At 36.8% G+C, this 21729-nt stretch overlaps 2 protein-coding genes across 4 annotated transcripts in view; one reads left to right on the top strand and one right to left on the bottom strand.

Annotated features, from left to right (window-relative positions):
- LOC138696368 (arylsulfatase B-like) overlaps positions 1–5226 on the bottom strand; it is a 205346-nt gene extending 200120 nt beyond the window's left edge. For both annotated transcript variants that reach the window (XM_069821237.1, XM_069821236.1), the window contains exon 1: positions 4767–5226. The gene's annotated coding sequence lies outside the window, so the exon portion shown is untranslated. The remainder of the gene's footprint in view (positions 1–4766) is intronic.
- Positions 1–21729, top strand: part of Syt4 (Synaptotagmin 4) — a 527459-nt gene that overhangs the window by 402143 nt on the left and 103587 nt on the right. The window lies entirely within an intron of this gene.

The following is a 21729-nucleotide window of genomic DNA, read 5'->3' on the forward strand; positions in this document are numbered from 1 at the left end:
CAATTCTCGGAAATTAAAAAAAGCTCAACTACGTTTCGCTTTTTCGAACTTTTCCTCGAACATGAAAACTTCAACATACCGCTCTTGTAGCGCATATTACTATTGTGTCCTGCTTTTTGAGCCAGGTGTCCTGTTTTTCACTCAAGAGTATCTGGTAACCCTAACTCCAACAAGTTCCGGCAAAAATATTTTAACACAAACAGATTATTTTCTCATACTTCATTATCTTTCAAACCTAGCCAAACAAAAATCATGTGACCTTGGCAGTTACAAATCAGTTGGCTCCCCACTTACAACACACCTCAACTTTTTCACGACGACCAAGCTTACAAAAGTTTTTACACCTCGCACATGACTTTTTGTTTGTACATTAAAGTTGCAAACATTTGTTTGTACCTTACCACTTCCAGAAAACTGTGAAACATGTGAACCGTCATAGATAAAGCAAACCCCTCTGCCCTCGAGCACAGCCGCCAAACCCAAGTTCCCTTTGTTTTCACTTACTTTTGTGGAAATGAAATTGTCACAGCTGTCAGAATTTTTCGTCTCTCATATTACATTCGCCGAGAGAAACTGCCGCAATATTCATGAAGTTGCTTGATACTCGGTAACGCTTGCAGCCTGAGTCCACCAACAAACTGTAATAGGATCACGCAAGATACATGAAAACCCCTCTGTGTTACATTTACTATACTGTAGCATTCTTCTCCGTTGATCCTTTGTTGTTTTCGTTACCACTGCAACGATATAGGCTATTATATTACTGATTTTTTTCATATACGAACAAGAGTGAGACATGAAATCATGAAGCTACGATTCAGATTTTACGTTATGATGATTTCGCTCTAAATAAAAGAGAGAATTGAAGATTTACGGAAGTTCTACGCTTCTATACAATAAACGTTGTAATCAGTGTTGCCAGAACAGCGGAGTTTTCACCAGATCTAACGGATTTTTACTTTAATCTAGCTGGAATATTTTCTATCTAGCGATAGAGGATTTTCTAGCGGTTTTCAGTTTCACTTTAGCTTTATGCTAGCGGTTTTACATTTCACTATCGAAGAGTAATTATTAGAGCAGTGCAAAGGGAGCAGTTTTTCGACACAACGGCAACAGGGCAAGGGTTGTAAATTCACCTTGTGTACTCGCAGTGGTCTGACTCTGCGGTACACAGGATAGCTGCAAGCAGTAGGTACAGCTTAGTAAAGCAAACGTCAATACTGAAGGAACATAAGAACAGTTCGGTTCTAGTATTACGATGCCTAAGGGAGAGAAAATTCGTTCGGCGAAGTTTAAGAGACTTATTTCCGAATATGGTGATATTTTTTTGTTGCAGCAAAGATAAACTATTCTGCAAATTGTGTAAAATATCAGTTTCAGTAAATAGAGCATGTAATATTCTAAGACATGTAAATAGGGATGTACACAAACGTGCCCTCATGAAGTTGAAAAAAAAGGCGAAAAATGTGAGCAGGGTCATAGTTCTTCATCCGTGTTCCATGAAGAAATGTGTGATGCGTTTTGTTAAGCATTCAAGAAGATATGTCCTGGTGTATCTCTTCCTCCTTCTCCTATACTTACTCGATGGGATTCCTGATTGAAGGCCTGCATTTATTACTGTAAATATTTCGACCAGGCCCAGAATGTTATTCAATCATTTGATGTGAAAGATGCATTTGCAATACCACTAGCCCAACGTCTGTTGGTTGAGTCAAGCATAAAACAACAATTGGAATACATTGAATCGAATTACGGGTTTATTCGTGATTGCATAACAGCTTTAGAAATGTCTGGTACAAAACTGGTTGATCAGTTTTTCCTATTGCGAAATATCTGGAAGAAAGTGACTCAAGTAGGAGATAAAATTGCTAAAATAATATCTGCGAAAATAACAAATATGTTGAAAAAATGGTGGATATTATAAACTTTGCAAGATTAGGGACAGTATTTCTGGAGATAAGGATTCCTTTGAAGAACTAACAGAAGTTTAAAAAGATGTTGCACAGGATTTTACGTATACCCCAGTTGTTTCAACAGACGTAGAAAGAAGCTTCTCCACATATAAGGCCATGCTATCAGATAGACGATAATCGTTTTCTGTTAATAACTTACAAATGTCATTTGTTGTGCACTGTAACAATATTTGGAAGAAAAGTGATAACGTATAACATGTGCGTTAATAACTCACACTCATTGTAAGGAAAAGAAAAAGACAAAAAACAATAGTTCAAGTGCTTTTGCGAATAGAATATCATGAACCCGTTACAAATAAACAGTGATTTTGTTTGCGTTCTGTGTGAAATCATACATGTAAAGTATATATTATTTGTTTAGGATGAAATGGTTAATTAGTGTTGCATTTTTGATATCTTATTAAAGTATCTGTAGAAAATTAATTGCAGAAACGTTAGGGAACTGTGTCATTTCTATTGTGTCGTCTGTACGTCAACACATCGTGTACATGACCGTCGCTTGTACACAGGGAACACGCCAAGTAACGTCGGAACCCTTGCTATGATGCCATTCTGTCTATCATGTGCTCCGTCTGCACCGCCCTAGTAATTATTTAATGTTGCCACACTTCTACGTGTAGACTGTAAAGAAATATATTTTCGCCAGCCAATTAGAAAAGTTGATGAAGAAACAAACAATGGTGTAGTTTTCACCAGCCTATTACAATTATTAAAATGAATAGATCAAATATCGATCATTGAAATGTTTCAAACGTTCTTCTTTAACACTGTCCAGTAATAAGTTTTATTCGGTTGATGTGAATGTATTTTTACAGTACACGTAATATATAAAGAATTCGTCTTTGATACGTACAGTAAGTTAATTGTAATAGCCTACATTTAAAAAGTCCTTTTTATCACAATAATTACAGTAAACTAATAAATCTAAATTTCTTTTATTTATGTATGCCTAAACCACAGTATGAAGCACAGACCAATGTAATGTCCTTATGTTGGCGACATTGTGTATTTAGTTCAATTTGGTCGTAACCGTAACGGCACGGTTCAAAGCTACCATAGCAAATTCTCCAGTTTAGCGCAATATTTGTTATTTACATTATGTATACACATTACACAATTTACACATGGTTATGAAACTTGGACTCTCACTTTGAGAGAGGAACATAGGTTATGGGTGTTTGAGAATAAGGTGCTTAGGAAAATATTTGGGGCTAAGAGGGATGAAGTAACAGGAGAATGGAGAAAGTTACACAACATAGAACTGCACGCATTGTATTCTTCATCTGACATAATTAGGAACGTTAAATCCAGACGTTTGAGATGGGCAGAGCATGTAGCACATATGGGCGAATCCAGAAATGCATATAGAGTGTTAGTTGGGAAGCCGGAGGGAAAAATACCTTTGGGGAGGCCGAGACGTAGATGGGAGGATAATATTAAAATGGATTTGAGGAAGGTGGGATATGATGATATAGACTGGATTAATCTTGCTCAGGATAGGGACCAATGGCGGGCTTATGTGAGGGCGGCAATGAACCTTCGGGTTCCTTAAAAGCCATCAAGTAAGTAAGTAAGTATGTTTCTCCATTTTCTGATAGGTCTGTATGATTATCAGTAAATTTTGAAGTATTGTATTCAACTTAGTGTGACTGGAAGATTTAAATTCTGCCATGTTGAAAACCGCTCACTATACTCCACAACTGCACTGCAAATGTTAGCACGTATTAAAACTGCTTCTCTACTGTGTATATTGCTGTAATGTAATTACAAAAGTAATCGAGACACACTTCAGGATATATTGTGAGTTGTTTATGTGAAAAGAGTATAATATACACAGAAGACAATTATTAGTGCAACAAAGCCGAGATAATCTATATACGTACCTGCACACAACCCTGAAATATACGTTTTGATACGTACTTCCCACCTTAATCATAACATACCCATATTAACTGGACGGGGAAAAAGAACACCCAGCACAAGCCGTGTTTTAATTAGCATCAACAAGCATATTCCAACAAAACGGATGAGGAATTACTTCGCTAGCAAGTACTGAATTTATTACCGGTACTTTCACTATTACTAAAATGTACTATATTATATTTACTAATGACTATTATTATTATTATTATTATTATTATTATTATTATTATTATTATTATTATTATTTTACACTTTCATTGCCATTGTTTCTGTACCTAGAACCCATCTTTATGTAGCGCTGTTTCTGATTCATCTTCAAGCACTATTTATTTATTTAGCCCCTGAATAATTACGATAAATAACATTTCGACTAATATACACAGTGTTTAAAAAATGCATTCAATATTTTTATAGGTAGTATTATTCATTAAAATAAGAAAAAGTGTCTGATAAACATGGGTCCTAAAATTAATATCTTCCAAGATGAGTGTTTGTTCATCAACATCATAGGAGAAGCATTCTCTAGTTGGTAGGTATGTTAATAACATGAGTCTCTAAACATTTATCTTGTATTAACGGTGCGTAGAATTAGTGATACTAAACGCTGAAATTTAATTATGGGGATATACAATAAAATTAGTTTGTCGCTGAGTACCACCTAAAACTATAACCTAAGCAGGACCAAACCTAATCTAAACTACGAGTAGTAAAACTATCTTGCTTGCAGTAAGTAAAATTTCACCTGTTCATAAGACAAAAGAAGATATAACACCGACAAATATTATAAATGTTACATTTCATAATTTTAATTTGCTATTAAAGAGACTGATGTAAATTTTGCCTATTATTTACATGAAGTAATCTCAATACCTGAATGGTTGTGCTGCCTAGTCCGAGGTCTCCATCTTCAGGCAGGTGGGATGCTGGGGCAATAGCTTCATTCACATTGTAGACACTAACTTTCTTTTCTTCTTGGTTATTTACCGATGCGTCCGGTAGAAATCTCAGTTTTATTGCAAATTATTGTACGTAACTACAGTACATTCAATGTACCACTAAAACCAGTAACACTATCTGCTACAAAAACACTCTCACAGTACAAACGGTATTGTAAATAGTGATGTAAATCGTTTGGTAAGGAGATATATTCTGTAAGTTAAAGTAGTTGCAGTACAGATGAATAAATATTGCATAAGGATCACTATTAGTATAACATTAAAAACTAAAACGTATATTCGAGTCTATAGATGTAATAACTGTAATAAATAATGCACTGAAAAGAAACTCCACTACACCCAAGCGAATGTCCCCTGCCGACCCGTGTTCCAAGGTCGTCTGTACTCAACTGCAGCAACGACCAATAAGCAGCATTACCATCTTCAAAGGGATGAAATTTCGAAGCAGATAAATTGTCGTAACTGTGTCCGAGGTTTACATATGTAGCGAAAGAATTAATAAAATTCATTCGGAAGTTTAAACTTAATTTCAAATACCCGTACGAAACATTTCAAGAAATAATTTTCAGCTGTCCTTGTACTCAAATAAGTTTTTATATCTCCCAGTGTACACAGACAGCTTTTTTCTTTTAGCTACGGAACAGACTTCATTCGTCTGCAGCTCAAAAAAAGGAAAATGATAACTATGAAGTCAATTTCAAAATTATTTTTGTAAAAATATCTATGCTTTCTTTTAAACCCTAAAGTAGAAATGTGCACAAAACTACTTCAGATAATTTCTCCCATATTTCGTCTTTACATAATAAACAATTTAAATACTGCATTGAAGGCCACAAGTTTCCAAAAGTATTCAGTCCAGAGAAATAATTATTAAATACTGAAACATGTTTCAAAAATGAAAATAATTCATTTCAAATAATAATGCAAGTAAAATAGGGAATGGACCGTGGATACAGTGTTCATACATCTTTGTAACATAGGATACATGTCGCTGTTAACATAGCCCCATTTCATTCTGAAAGTTTTAACGATTTGAAGGGCTTAAGGGATACTTGTACGTGAATGCATAGAAAAATCATTATAAATTTGCTAATATCTAAACTGCAAATCACAAAGATTTCCAGCCATAATTTGATGTAGTTTTTAGAGGATTATTATGAATCATTCAGAAATATTTTAAGAGATAAAACATAACTTTTCTATTTATTCATTATTACGAGTAAGTGAAAAAAATACTCAACATTTAAAAACAAATTATGCTAAATATCTTAAAATTTGTGTAAGCTTTCAGAAGTAAAGTATATTTTAAAAGTGGACTATTTTATGACACTGATGTAAGAATGTCAAGCATTGTCGCCGAAATTATAAATTTTAATATTAGAGTGACTTTTATAATCGAATTAAATTTTTTTTCGCCATAACTAACCACAGAAAAACTCTATTAATAATCTATATTAAAGATTATCTTGTTAAAACTACCCGAAAAAATAAGTTCCTTACATATTCATTTTTGAGATGTGTGCACTCACACACAAAAATATGCAAATTAACATTATTCACATAATATGTAATAGACTAAAGAGTAGAGAAAAAATTATTTACCCTATACCTTACAGCTCTAAGGAATAAATAATGCCGTCAAATTGTGATAAATGATAACTGTTCCATAATCTGTTCAGTTACATCATGATATGTTACGGATCGTTTCACTGTTTCTAAAAGGGTAACAGCGTCATTAAAACATAGAAGATTGTTGGAGGCAATCATGTGAGCTTCCAATAATGAATATGCGTTGTATTTTCGCGTTCTGACATTTCCACTGCAAATCTAGTTCCGAAAAAAAAAATAGAATGTATAAATGACGTTTCGCATTTCCTGCAATTTAAAATACTATCGAAAAAGTGTAAAAAAAATAATAAACGTAAAACGTACATTCGAAATACTAGGGAGGATCGGAAAGTGATACAGAACAATTTCTTTACTGAATACTATTTTGTTAGGACGTTCAAAATTGGCAGACAGTTTGAATCTTCCCCTACAGACAGTAATGGCTCGATTAGTTGTCACCCTGGCGGAACGAGCGGTAACTACTGAGTAAAGATGGAACGTTTGCTAACATCGTTTACTTGTGAAGAGCAGCGAGATGTAGTTCGTTTTTTCTGAGCAAAACAAAAAAGTCCGAGTGAAATCTACAAGTAAATGTTGGAGGTGTATGGTGCTGATTGTCTGGACCGTACCAACATCTCCAGGTGGTGCAGGTTCTTCGAAGAGGGCGAGTAAATCTTACCGATGAAGCACGTTCCGGCCGACAGTAACCGCTGCAACACCACCCAATGTCAGAGGCATTGAGGCGGTAGTCACTCACCCTACAGTCCAGACCTCGCACCGTCTGAGTTTCACCTCTTCGGACCAATGAAGAATTCCTAGGAGCCAACACTTCAGTTCGGATGAAGAAATGAAATCAGTCGTGCGCAAATGGTTATACGACTAGAAAATGGAGTTTTACGAACGGGGTGTACTGAATCGGTTGTCACGATGGAAGAAATGTATCGAGAGACTCGGTTCCAATGTCTAAAAATAGGTAAAACCTGTAGCTTTCTTCTGCATTATTTCGTTTTGCTTACCTATTAAATGCGTTGCCAAAAAAATTGTTGTGCGTTACTTTTCGGTCCTCCCTCGTAAATTAACATGGAAAGCATGCGAATTTTGTCAGAATATAATGAATATGTGTGAAAAACACGTAAGTACAAAACATAGTCTATAAAAGAAGTTTATTATTATTATTATTATTATTATTATTATTATTATTATCATTATTATTATTATTATTATTATCACTAACATCATAATTATCGATATTATCATTATCACAATCATCATCAATCAGCGAAACAAAGCCAAACGAAAGTTACCCAGCAATTCTGTTTCAAGTGGTTGAGGGAAAACCCCGGAAAAAAACCAACCAGGTAAGTTATCCCAATCGGGAATTGAATCCGGACCCGCTCGTTTCATGGTCAGACGTGCTAACCGTTACTTCACAGCTGTGGGAAATCAACCCCTTACCACACAAGCAAGGTGGAGGGGTAAGGCATGATCTCCCTCCCTCCCCTTAGCCATCACTTGTTCATTCAAAGTATTCAGTTGTAAAATCAAAAAGAATTTCGCGTATGACAGACGATCATTTTGTTGCTCAGTTAAAACTCGCCACCTGCAGCTTGACTCCTAATTTTAATGAGTTAATTACACATCCTTCTCAATGTTTAAATAATTGTGTATAAAAGACAGAAAAAAAGAGAAATCAAATCACACTTGACTTGTCTTGTCCTATATTGATGTATATCAATCAACAGGATCAAAAATATTATTATTATTATTATTATTATTATTATTATTATTATTATTATTAAATGAAAAAGAAATGAAGAAATATACATTGATATAAACTTAATTGAACTTTTCCTTAGTTTTAGTACGTTCACTGTCCGTCTCTACGCACGCAAAACTTGCAATAGTGAAGATGTTCTGCGACTTCTCCTCGTACATCTCCCTCCTTCCACCATCCCCTTTGCTGTGTTTTGCAGGCTGTATTTCATATGATTTCAACTTTGCCGATCACTGTCTTACGCCTTAAAATATTCCTGAACCATTCATTATAACTAGGGTTGGCACTTCCCTACCACAACTTAGGATTCTTGTAAACACTGCTCGTATACGCAGTGTGCGACAGCAACTAAACTGATTGTAAGCATATAGAAAGTATTCAGTAACAGGCGACTACATCGAGTTAGCTGACATTCGATGTTAAAAAGAGATTTTTAAAAGAATCTCTTTTATGCAGTCAATATTTCAGAAAATGACACAGGTTTACCTGTACCTCCAAGATCGGTAACTCTTTGTTGGGGAACATGGTTAGAAGATATTTTCATACAATCATGGATGTAATAAAAGCACTGAATACTGAAGATAGTTCTTCGACTACAGTGGCGAAATGCCTCATATAGGACCAATTATTTCAAGATTTGCTAGTAAATGAAAGAGATTTCGAACATGTAGCGAGGACAGTCACAATGGTGGAATCGAGAAACCTGAAATTGTTGAAGCACTTCAATAATATATCGATGATTTCTTCGAAACCATTAATCAAGCTCCAGGTGAAGCAAGTGCAGCAGTAAAAAAAAAAAAAACTGCAAAATGTGTTTCAGAAAAATGAAGGATTTTTTTTTTTTTTTTTTTTGCCAAATACGGCGCAAAGTTTTGCTGCAGTTGAAATAAATAATCGTAATATTCCTTTTTTAAAGTTTGCTCCTATCACATCTTAAGACTTGGAAAGAGCATTTTCGAAATTCAAAGCATAGTTCTCCGAAAATCGAAAAAAAAAAAAAAAATTGAAAATTTACATTGTTGTACATTGCAATAAGTTTCGACAATGTGTATTGTCAGGCAGTGTTATGCTTAGAATTTAAGGTATAGGATATAAGAGTACATTTTTAGTATATATATATATATATTATTTACTGTGTACTGTATATATACAGTAGTCGGCCTGGTTGGCGGAGTTGATACAGCGCTGGCCTTCTATGCCCGAGGTTGCGGGTTCGATCCCGGGCCAGGTCGATAACATTTAAGTGTGCTTAAATGCGAGGATCGTGTCAGTATATTTATTGGCATGTAAAAGAACTCCTGCGAGACAAAATTCCGGCACACCAGCGATGCTGATATAACCTTGGCAGTTGCGAGCATCGTTAAATAAAACATAACATTTATATACAGGATGAACAATATGTATGGAGTATTGTTAATAATGTCTTAAATTATAATTTTGCAAAAAAAAGTTTTATGCAAAAACTGTTGGAGATAAACCACAAAATATTATGCCAGTGTTCGAAAACAGTTAGTTATTCAGACATACAAGGTGTGACAGTAAACCATTTTTAAATGCCACCCTATATTAAAATTTGCATATTCCGAATCTCCATTAAATTTTTGCGAGATCGTGCGTATTTGCTTGGTTTCCGCACAAAACCAATCCGCGGAAAGTCTAAAATTCCACATTCAGTATTCCCAACCTAACACACATAACAATTTCCCTCTTTTTACCGCTTAAGTGACATATTGATTTTACTGCTTTAGGCTTTTAACATATTATTTTTAGAGACGTTCAATATAGTAATAATTATAAAATGGAAAATTACCACTGCAATTTCACCTAAATTTCACTGTTAATTATTGTTTTTAAATATTTGCAAATATTAAGTAACTCTACAACTCCACTAAAGTTACTGCATTCGTGATTACGTGTAACATTAAGGAAGCCGTGAAAAAATCAACAAGATTCCAGACTCATCATAGACTGGGGGAAAAAAAAGACAGACGTATATCACGGCCTGCTGGAGTATAGTAAACACAGAAAACATTTTAAAGCAACAATGTTGAAGATAGATATTTTTGTTTTGAAAATTTGCCGTCATTGAACAGAAACCAAGATGGAGATTTCATTGCAACTAATTAGAAATTCCTCTTTCAGGTATGTAATAAACGATCTTCGCACAAAATAATGTACGATACACGAGCGGTATATTTTCTTTCAATTCTCGGAAATTAAAAAAGCTCAACTACGTTTCGCTTTTTCAAACTTTTCCTCGAACATGAAAACTTCAACATACCGCTCTTGTAACGCATATTACTAATACGTATGAATGCGTAGAAGCTTTACCCATTGTCCTGTTTCTTGTCTCTTAACTATTTATTAAACTTGTTTCTCGGACTTCAAATTTGAGACAAGTAAGTACTCATATGTAAAATCACCGTAAGCCATAAAACTAAACTAAACACTATGATTAACCAAACTTTATCACAGATGCTCAAAATTGAAACCATTCACAGCCAAACAGTATCCCAGTCGATCACGAAAATAGTCCATTGTAGATATGAGATGGAACAGAACAGTCATTTAGTGTGAGGGAGGCGATGGACTATTTTCGTGATATATTGGGAGGTTTTTTTGGCTGTGAATAGTTATAATTTTAAGCATCTGTGCTAAAGTTTTATTAGTTATAGTGTTTTGTTTAGTTTTATGGCCTACCCAACGTGAATTTACGTACTTTTGTCTCAAGTTTGAAGTCCACGAAACAAGTTTAATAAATTGTTAAAAGACATGAAACGGATAAAGTATCTACGCATTCATACGTAAAATTTAACGGGGATTCGAAATATGTAATTTTTAATATAGGGTGCCATTTAAAAAATTTAGTTTACTGTAACACACTATATGTCTGAATAACTGTTTCGAACATGGCATAATTTTGTATGGTTTATCTCCAACAGTTTTTGTATAATTTTTGTTTGTGTAAAATTAAAATTTAACAATATTCCATACTTATTGTTCTCCTTGTATAGATATATATATATATATATAAATATATATATATTATATTTAAATACTTAGAATGTAATGTATAGTTTATAAGCTTATATTTATTACATAATTAAATATGTTTGTAAATATGTAAATATCACAAAGTACGATTATATAAAAGACACTAGCTACTTCTTATATTTTGTTTTATCGTATCTTTTTGTTGTGTCAACGAATTTGCTGTCATAGATCTCAGAAACCGCGAGCTGCTTGTGACAGGATATACTCGTAGGTAATAGGTGTGCAGTATACCTTATGCTCATGAGTCGGAAATTCGGAAACAATCCATGCATGATAATATGGACAGACATTATTATGCATGGATCAGTTCCGGCAAGTAGCGTTTCATGTGTGACAAATATTGTCTAATACGTCGTTTAGATTAGATTTAGATTAGATTTATTTATTTAACCTGGTAGAGATAAGGCCGTCAGGCCTTCTCTGCCCCTCTACCAGGGGATTACAACTATAACATGAACAATAAGATTACAATTAATATTAAATTTACAATTACAATTACAATAAAAATTAAAAATTAAGGTACGACAAGAATACCTGATTAATGAAAGCTAGACATTTTATCATAGAAGTTAAGAACAAAGAATATTTTTGTATTTACTAAATTACAAATTAAACCTACAATAACAAAATTCTGTAGTGATGAAATTACCGGATATTGAGATATTTTGTGGTAGATTAAAAGAACTATTTACAAGAAACCATGTCTGAACGAGTCTCAATTACTGACCAAGTGCCTAGTAAGTTTGCGTTTGAATTGAATTTTATTTCGACAGTCCCTGATGCTAGCAGGTAGCGAGTTCCAGAGTCTTGGCAGGTCTATTGTGAAAGAGGATGAGTATGAAGAGGTGCGATGGGATGGTATTGTTAGTATTGTTTCATGGCGAGAGCGTGTGTTCAGATTGTGGTGGGAAGAAAGGTAAGTGAAGCGAGACGACAGGAATAGAGGAGTTCAAGATTTCGAAGAGAAAGAGAAGTGAATGTAAATTTCTTTTCTTATCTAGTTTAAGCCAACCTATTGCTTCCAGGGATGGGGTAATATGATCATATTTACGAACATTGCTTACAAAACGTACACACAAATTATGAGCACGTTGAAGTTTCATTTTGTTGTCGCTGGAAATGTCAGTCAGTAAAATGTCAGCATAGTCAAAATAGGGAAATACAAGGGTCTGCACAAGGGACTTTTTTAAGCAAGAGGGAAGATGAACATTTATCCTTTTTAGCACATGAATAATAGAATATACTTTTCTGCAGGTTTCTGTGATTTGCATGTCCCAGTTGAGATTATTATCCATGTGAATGCCAAGATTTTTTACCGAAGAACTGAAAGGGATATGCACTGTACTTACTTTAACGGGGGAAATGTCGAGGTGCTTTACAGCGTCGGTTTGCCGTTTGTGTCCTAATATGATTGCTTGTGTCTTTCCAGGATTGATATTAAGATGGAATTTCTTTGTCCATGTCACAATCGAGTCAATGTCTTCGTTCAATTTATCTATAGCGTAATTTATTCGATCTAAGCGGGAAGAGATGTAGCATTGAAGGTCGTCAGCATACAAGTGATAGTTACAATGCCTTACATGAGATGTAATATCACTGACATATATTGTGAACAACAATGGTCCGAGTACCGAACCCTGTGGTATACCTGATGTTATGTTAAGCCAGGAAGAGCTTCGATTCCCGGATACAACACATTGTTGTCTTTCCCGTAAGTAGGATTCGAACCAACTCACAGCAGTCTCTGACAAATGCAGATTTCTCAATTTATGGGTGAGCAGGTCGAAATTTACAGAGTTGAAAGCTTTGCTAAGGTCAAGAAGTGTTAGTATTGTTACTTTATTAGAGTCGATTGCTTCACGAATGTCTTCGGTCACTTTAAGTAGAGCAGTGCTTGTGTTGTGTCCAGCTCTGAAACCTGACTGATACTTGTCGAATAGTTTGTGTTCGTTCATGTAGTTAGTAATTTGTCTGTGTACGATTCTTTCCAGTGCTTTTGATATGGCTGGCAGGATACTGATTGGTCTATAGTCGTTCGGGTCGGTGGGAACTTTGACTTTTGGAAGAGGAAGAACGAAAGCTTGCTTCCATATTTTAGGGAAAGTTGAAGTGATTAAGGAACTATTGAATATGTGTGCAATTGTAGGTATTGCTATGTCTTGTATTTTCTGTATGAGTAATATGCTAATGTTGTCTGGCCCTTGGGCTTTTGTCTTGATGCGTCGGATGGCTTTCATTACGTCAATGGGAGTGACGTCGGTAAAATAGAATTTGTCTCGAGTTGGGGGAGCTGAGTCAGGCAAAACTGTGTCTTGTTTCGTTGTGTCGTTTAAGGTCGGGTCCTTTACAAAGTGTTCGTTCAATCGGTCAAGTGGGATGGGAATGTCTGCTTGTTCACTAGCCCTTCCAAGTCCAATAACCTTCAGATTTTTCCATAATTCGGAAGGGGTTGTGTTGGGTTCTATAAGTTTGTAGGAGTATTTCAGTTTAGCGTTTCTTATTAGTTGAGTCGTTCTATTTCTTAGGTGTTTATAGGAGTTAAAATATTCGTCGTTTTTGTTGCGGGTGTATTTTCTATAAGCTAAGTCGCGTTCGGACATCAGGATACGTATTTCAGTCGTCATCCAAGGGGCTGGGGTCTTTCTGGTACGTTTGGTCTTTAATGGTGCGTGTTTGTCATAAAGTTGAAGTATTAACGTATTGAATAAGTCTACTTTCTCGTCTACAGTTCGTAATGTCCAGATCATGTGCCATGGAAGTTGCGCAGCGTCTTCTTTCAGTGCAATATCATCTATTCTTTTGATATCCCTGTAAGTAATTACTCTAGGAGTCGATTTAGGACACTGCAGATTAAACGATAGATAAATGATATCATGCCCTGATAGTCCTGGTGCAGGCAACTGTCCATGCGTCAGTACTTTGTCGGCATTGTTAGTAATTATCAAGTCCAGTAATGTGTCTGTACCTTCCGTGTGATGTGTGGGAGCTAGGGGTAGGATTACCATATCAAGGCACTGAAAGAATGATTTAAGTCTTTTAGTCGTACTAGAATGTAAGTCAAGTAAGTTTGAATTGAAGTCACCCATGATTATAACGTTCTCATATTGCGGCGTTACGTTTAGTAAGGCGGTTTCGAAATCATCTACGTCATATATATGGGGGGGTTTATATACGACACACACTAGACATTTTGTAAATAAGGTGCAAATTTCAATGAACATGAACTCGGGTTTGGCAGAGTACTGGCTTGGAGAATGATGAATAATTTTAGGTCGCAAATCGGATCTAATATAACCAGCCACCCCTCCGCCTCTCTTGCCCTCTCTGTCATTACGGCAAAGCGTATAGCCAGGAAGGTTTACGAGAGTGGAAGGAAGATTAGGATGTAACCAAGATTCGGAGATAAGAATAACGTGAATGTCTAAAGGTGAGAAGATAGAAGAAAATTCGTCAAAATGACACAACAGACTTTGAGCATTCACGTGAACAACATTAAGTGACAAAGGAGAGAAAGAAAGCGCAGCCTTGATTATGTCTGCGGTACAGGGCAGTGGGCAGGTAGGATTGCTATTGTTCGTGTTAATAGAGGGGACCGGTCTCTGTACACTGACCTCGTTTATGAAAGTGTTCGCACGTAGCGTAGTGTTTTCGGTCATGATTGATTGATTAATTTCACGGGGGCTGGAACCGGGATGGATCGTTGTACTTAGGCCGTTTACATCCATTGTACGTCCTATAACTATGAGATGATGAACTAAGTTCAACGGTTGTCCGGGTGGTATTCGTGAACTCGACGCTGACAGGCAAGCCATCCTTCCTGAGCCCTGCACGTAAAGTCCCATCATCTAGTGGCGAGCCCGAAACGAGAGCTCGGAGATCCAAGCCCTTAGAACCTAGGATCAGCATCGGAAACCCGTACTGCCCCCCAGACATCAGCCTATTTTTTGCTATTACAGATTATAGATGAAATGAGGGGGAAGTGGAGAGTGTTGGTGAAATGAAAGAGGGGAACGAGTGTACGTCTGTTTTTTTCACCACAAATCCCACCCAGTCCTAAACAGAGTTCGAACCCGGGCCGTCTGGATGGAAGGTTAGCACTGTAGCCACAGATGTGGCTTACTAAATCAACCAAAAATGTATATAATACTCGTTAATATCCCATTGTTCCTAACGAGAAGTTCCTTCTTCTTCTTCTTCTTCTTCTTCTTCTTTTTCTTATTATTCTTCTTCTTCTTCTTTTTCTTCCCTACCAAAGGCGTAGGTAGTGTCTAAAACACGTAGGTACTAGAGATGAACAAAAGGAACTACCGTTCTCGCTCGCTGTATTTGTTGCATTTGTCTTTCTAGTCCCGTCTCGTCATTCTCGTGCGCTTCGAGTCTCGCTCATCATTCTCGAAATAGCATTTGGTCGGTGTGGAAAGATTTCGTAACTTCGAATAACATACATCATTGAAATAAATAACATAAATGTTTAAATGAGACAAAAAGACAAAACAGAACAGTATCTTAGTTATCAAAATGTTCTGGTTCTATTATATGATATTACCTATGGTTATATAAATAGAAAAAAAAAACAATTCTCAAATAAATTTGCATTTCTAAGAAACATAAAACATTACGTTAATATCTTTTTACTTGAGATTGCACACTTGATCTCAAACATATGAAAAGAAAATTCCTAGCCTTTTAATAAGGGCCTAGTAATTAAATAAAGATTGGAGAATGGACTATTATACACTGAAAGGTAGAGATGATGTTTCAAATAGGCTACTTGATTGTTTATACATAAGCCTATAAAATAGTTGCCAAAGTAGATAAAAGTTCAGCCAGGTATAAGCAACTGTGGCGATTCAAGGCTGTTTGACGTTCGGGACTTCGGGAGTGATCAATCTCGACGTCTCGAAACACTCACAAGCAGTCTTTACGTCAACGACGCGACGTATAGAACATTGTCGTGCGGGTTTTCGGCTTTGCGGGCGCTGTTAGTCTTGCTTTCTCGATCGTTGTTCATCTCTAGTACGTACTAGTGACCCATTGTGCGATCCATAATAGAAATCACGTCAGAGACCGCAGTGGTGATCAGCTTAATGATATGGCTGGGTTTGATTTCCTGAATCTGAAACATGTGTTTCCTGAGGTATCGATGCTTGACTTGGCTTTAAGCCTGTACAGATCAGCAGAATATTAAGTGCCGACTCAACATCAAACTCCCATTTCCTACAAATTGGGTCCTCTGTCATCACCATTATATTATTCAGATGCTTCCTTAGTTGACAGTTTGTGGTTAGGAGTCCTGTCACCTATCTTAAACTTTTCCTTTCTAAAGCTAGCAGTTGGTTAATTAAGTCAGATCTTGGTACGCTTGGTACGCTTGGTACGGTGGTTTGATCTGTCTCATACGGGGAACGCCTTTTGAGCGACACCAAATTTTAATGTCTTTTTTTCAGCGAAAAATCTTTTGAGAAACTTTGTTCTTTTTAGTGCCGTAATTTTTTAACGAACTGTACACATTATATTGTCGTTATATTCCTTTAGTATACGCTCTCCTTACAGATAAAAAATGTTCTCCATATTTTAATATTTTAATTCTAAATACAAAGAAAATAATTTAACCTTTTATCAAAGCGTAGTTCTTGTCGATTTTGAATATGCAGTCGACAAAAGCATAACAAATAGGAGGGAAAATGTCAGGATGGCTGGATGTAGGTTTGAATTATCAGAAGCGTGATACAGAAAAATTCAACAACAACGCAATAAATATGGGCAAAGAAAGTGAATATGGTAAATGACTTACAAGTAGACATTCTCATGGGACAGATGAAAAATTTATTACGAGGGCCGTCCAGAAGGTAGGCTAAGTTTCCCTGGAACCGTTTACAGAAAGAAAAGACAATTTCATGAAAATATTTACTTGGACAGATATAGCAATCATTGAGCTATTTTTCAACATATTCCCCGTCGGAACTGAGACATTTGTCATACCATGGGATCAACTTTTGTAACCTTGTGTCCTAGAGCTCTGCCGTCTGGGATCGCAACCATTGTGTGCACCCTCTGTTGATCCCATGGTGTAACAAATATCTCAATTCCCTGGGGAATATGTTGAGAAAGAGCTCAACTTTTGCTGTATCTATTACAATAAGTCTTTCCATTAAATTGTGTTTTCTTTATGTAAACGGCCCCAGGGAAACTTAGATTCTGGCGACTCTCTTAATTGCGCTCGAGTGGTCAAAATTTGTATAAGTATTGGTTTTGACATTATTAACATGGTAGAATAAAAAAATAACTTTTTTATCTGCCCACATGAGAATAGTTGCTTGTTAGACATATATTTGTCCTTCCTTTTTTAAACCCATGTAGAGTAAGATACGATATTGCTTTGCGTTTGATTTTAATGAAAATGGCCCCACTTCTCTTCCGGTAACATCTTCTAGTGATTATTTAGTTGAAAAGTATACTTCAGAAGAAACAACATTCCCTCCAAGGATTTGGGCAAACAAAATGTGTGATGTTGCTCGCACAATGAATACATGCGAGTCATTTCATAGCAATTAAATTCTAATTTTCATTCTCCTAATTCAGACATTTGGACACTTTTACAAGTATAGAAAAGTTTCTTTTTATACTCGCTTTAACATCTCTTGTCAAATCGCGGGTTAATCTTTTGGCTGAAATCCGAAGGCCTGTGTACTATTGTTGAGACTGGTTCTATTGTTGTGAACTAGATGGCGTCTGTATATGTATTACTGATTTGTTATGAATATGATTTTGGTGATGAATGAAGCCGGTGATATTCAGGGATGTTGTTGCCCGAATTTCCTGGCATTTGACTTATGGTTGAGGGTAAACCCTGAAAAACCTCAATCAGGAAATTCAACCCGACCGGGAATCGAACCCAGGCCCTTTTCGTAAGAGATCAGTATGCTGATCCCTACACAAAAGAGGTGGTCAGGAAAGGTTCAGACAGAAACTGACCAAAAAATCTAAGGGGTGAACGATGTTGTGCGAAAAAAAACCCGCAGTGAGATTAATGCTACAAAAACTTCAGAATTATGTAAGCTATGTCGCTGTTATTTCCCGCGTGACTCCTCCTCTTTGCTTACGCCTTAGGAAGTGAAGGCTCTATAACAGCGGTCGTCAGCACAGAGCACCCTGGGGCTAGCGTCTCTTACCCGCGGAAACACAGTGCACCATGGTGCACTCGTAGCTGCTAGCGGGTATGCTCTCTACCTCTTCCTGCTGCACGACGGGGCACACGGGACGGCTCCGCTTACCCTTTGCACATTTCAGCGAGTGCTGACGACCACTGCTCTATAAAGTCTAGGTAGGTGGTATCGTTCACCATGTGTGTTCTTTCGTTGCCGAGCTACCAGACGAGGAATCTATTTGCCCCACCGTTAAACATTATCATGTCGTAGCTCCTATGATAATAAATCAAACGCACTGTAATTCAGCAAATAATTGAGCGGCAAATAACGTCCTCGTGTGCTTTCTGCCAATAAAGGAACCAAAATGGCGAGCGATTATATTAAGTATTTATCGAGCCTTAGGAATTGCATAGCGTCATCAGCAGCGAATAACAAGACGTACACGTTTAAATGTAGCCGATCTGCACGTGGTTGGCTACCGAAAATAAGAGCGACGGGACTTTAATATGATAACGATAACAATTGAATCTCACACTACCAGTACCGGTATGTTAAACTTACAACTTCTTTTTCAAACAAACCTGAAATAGAGTGATTTGCAAAGAACATTACTAATACTGTACAATTATGCACTTTTTTTTTACCAACATGCAACACTTTCAACCACACCAGTGATACAAACTGAACGTCTTACAACGTAATGTAAACATCGGTTTTGATCATTGGGAGTTTAATGTAAGTCTCTGAAAATGGGAAGGCAAATGCTGAGTTTAATTCTCATTATGTACAGTCCGTGACAGAAGTTTTAATTGTCCGTAGTAAATTATTGTGGCGGCTCAAAAGAAGCTGTTTTCGCTCAAAAGATAAGTCCCCGTCTCATAACTGGTGTTCCTTCTAGGGCGGGGAGCGGACGGATGTCCTCTTATTTCTAATCGCTCTCTTGCACGTCCTTACCGCCCCTTGAGGCGCAAGGGGTGACATGATTGAGTTTTAACAGGTAGATTTGCAGTTCCAGAGACACGAAAGTTCTCTAATGGTCACCAAATCTGCAGAAAACCCCAAATGAGGAATCGAACCTCAGTCTAAAGTCTCTAACCGACACAGGTCATGGCGTGAGAGCTTCAATGGCGATACATATCCATTTGACATCTCTGAAAATCGTACGCTATCCTATGTAACATTATCCCAATTACCTGGAATTATATTAAATTAGAGTGAATATAAATATATAAATGTGCAAAATATAAAATTTGTCAATAGAAAGAGAAAACATTTATTCATCCTATGGCAGCCGTATATAGGAGATTGTGATTTCTTACATTTTCGAAACAAAGAAATATAGGCTAATACATACAGGAGATTTTATTATTTCCTGTATCACTATTTAAGTTATTTAATAGAGGAGAAATCTAAAAATCGATAAATATGTCACATAGGAGTTATTGCAGGAACAACGACGATATAATAGTTCTCGCTTGATTTATTTATTTGATAGCTACAACATCTTGTAGCAGAATATATTTTTTTTTTAATTTCATTATGTATTTTTTTAACATTAATTTACATTTTCTTTTTTGTTCATTTGAATTGATTAGGATACCGATATTTAAAATCCAAGATTTGGACGGCTATCATTTCGATATATATATTTTTTTTCTTTCTTTCTTTTTTTCTTCCTTCTTCTGTTTAAATTCCTCCTTTCCTACCGACTTACAATTCAGTGCGGTGTAGGGAAGGGTATACTTATGTCTATAGGCATACTTTGCGGGCCTCACTGGTCGTGTCGTCAGTACGACGCAGGGCCACCACTGAGACAACACAGGACGGCATATGAAAGGGACAATACCCAGTCCCATGGACTGAAGATAAATCTCTTGACGCAGGAGATCAAACCATGGACTACTTGGTTGGGAAGAGAACACGCCACTCACATAGCCACAACGGAGGACCAATACAATGTTAGTAAGTAAATCCTTGTCGCTACAGCCAAGATCGACCAGCGGCTGCTGGCCTCACGTCCACATGCCGAAGCAGAGGTGGACGATCATCCAACCAGCATGGAGGTATCATGTGGTTAGCATGATGATCCCCCCAGCCGTTATAGCTGGTTTGCGAAACCAGATTTTCGCTACCTACTGTAGCTCCCCAAGTGCATCACGATGCTGGGTGGACACCGGTCCCATACATTAGAAGTAGAAAAGCTCGGGAAAACCTCGCATTATTCCATCTTGTGCAGCACAAGTTCCTAGAACCTGAGTTAGCCATCGACGTAGCTCAAGCGGTAGGTGAACTTGTCTGCTTATCCGCAGAGTTCTGCGCTCGGGCGTAGGTTCGATTCCCGCTTGGGCTGATTACCTGTTTGGGTTTGTTCCGAGATTTTCCCCAAATGTAACACGAATGTCAGGTATTCTATGGCGAATTCTCGACCTCTTCTTCATTTCATTATCACCAATTTCATTGACACTAAATAATCTAGTAGTTGATACATCGTCTTGAGATAACCAACTAATAAAACAAGATCTCAAATTTACAGAATATTAAGCCTGTGCTTTAATAGTTTGCTTCGGAAAGAACTTCTCTACGCGACTACCAATGACAGCACTACACGTGCGTACTTTCTTTACTATGAAAATAAAACCAATAAAAAGTTCCGAAAATTCCAATACGTCCCATTTAATCATAAAATGGGACACTACAATCCAACTATCTAGAAAACGTCGAGTCATTTATCATTCTACGAATGTCCTCGAGAAAACACGACATCACGCCATTCGTCGACACCGTCATATTGCTTTGGAGATCCGTGTTCGGTCCCAGGGCAATCTATATTCAATTTACGAGTCAACTGCCTCTGAAGAGAGAGTTTCATTTCTTTCTATCCAAGAGCTTTGGTTTTGCTCCCTCCAATCAATATCGTTCCCCACGAGAAGCAGGACAGTTTCGATTATTCGACGCCGCTATCCCAGCCCCTGACCTTAATTGGGACACATTTCCGTCCCCGACGTTAAATTGGAATCAGGACTTCAGTCTATTTTTGTTTCTGTTAAAGGAAATAATTCTCACAAGATTCATTCGTGTGTATATTTGTGATTCTACCTGGCAACTTGACACAGCACACGTGAAACAATTTTGAACAAATATCTCCTCGTATTATGGCATACAGCGTAATTATTTTCTTGAACGGAACCGTGAGTTTAACGTATTTGACACATACTATTAGTGATAGAGTCTGATCGTGGGCATCGTGTTGCACTACAGTAGAGCGTCTGGTTTAGGCACAGTGAAAACGTAAA

The sequence above is a fragment of the Periplaneta americana genome, chromosome 3 (genome assembly GCF_040183065.1).
Source record: "Periplaneta americana isolate PAMFEO1 chromosome 3, P.americana_PAMFEO1_priV1, whole genome shotgun sequence".
In the NCBI taxonomy this organism is placed as follows: Eukaryota; Metazoa; Arthropoda; class Insecta; order Blattodea; family Blattidae; genus Periplaneta; species Periplaneta americana.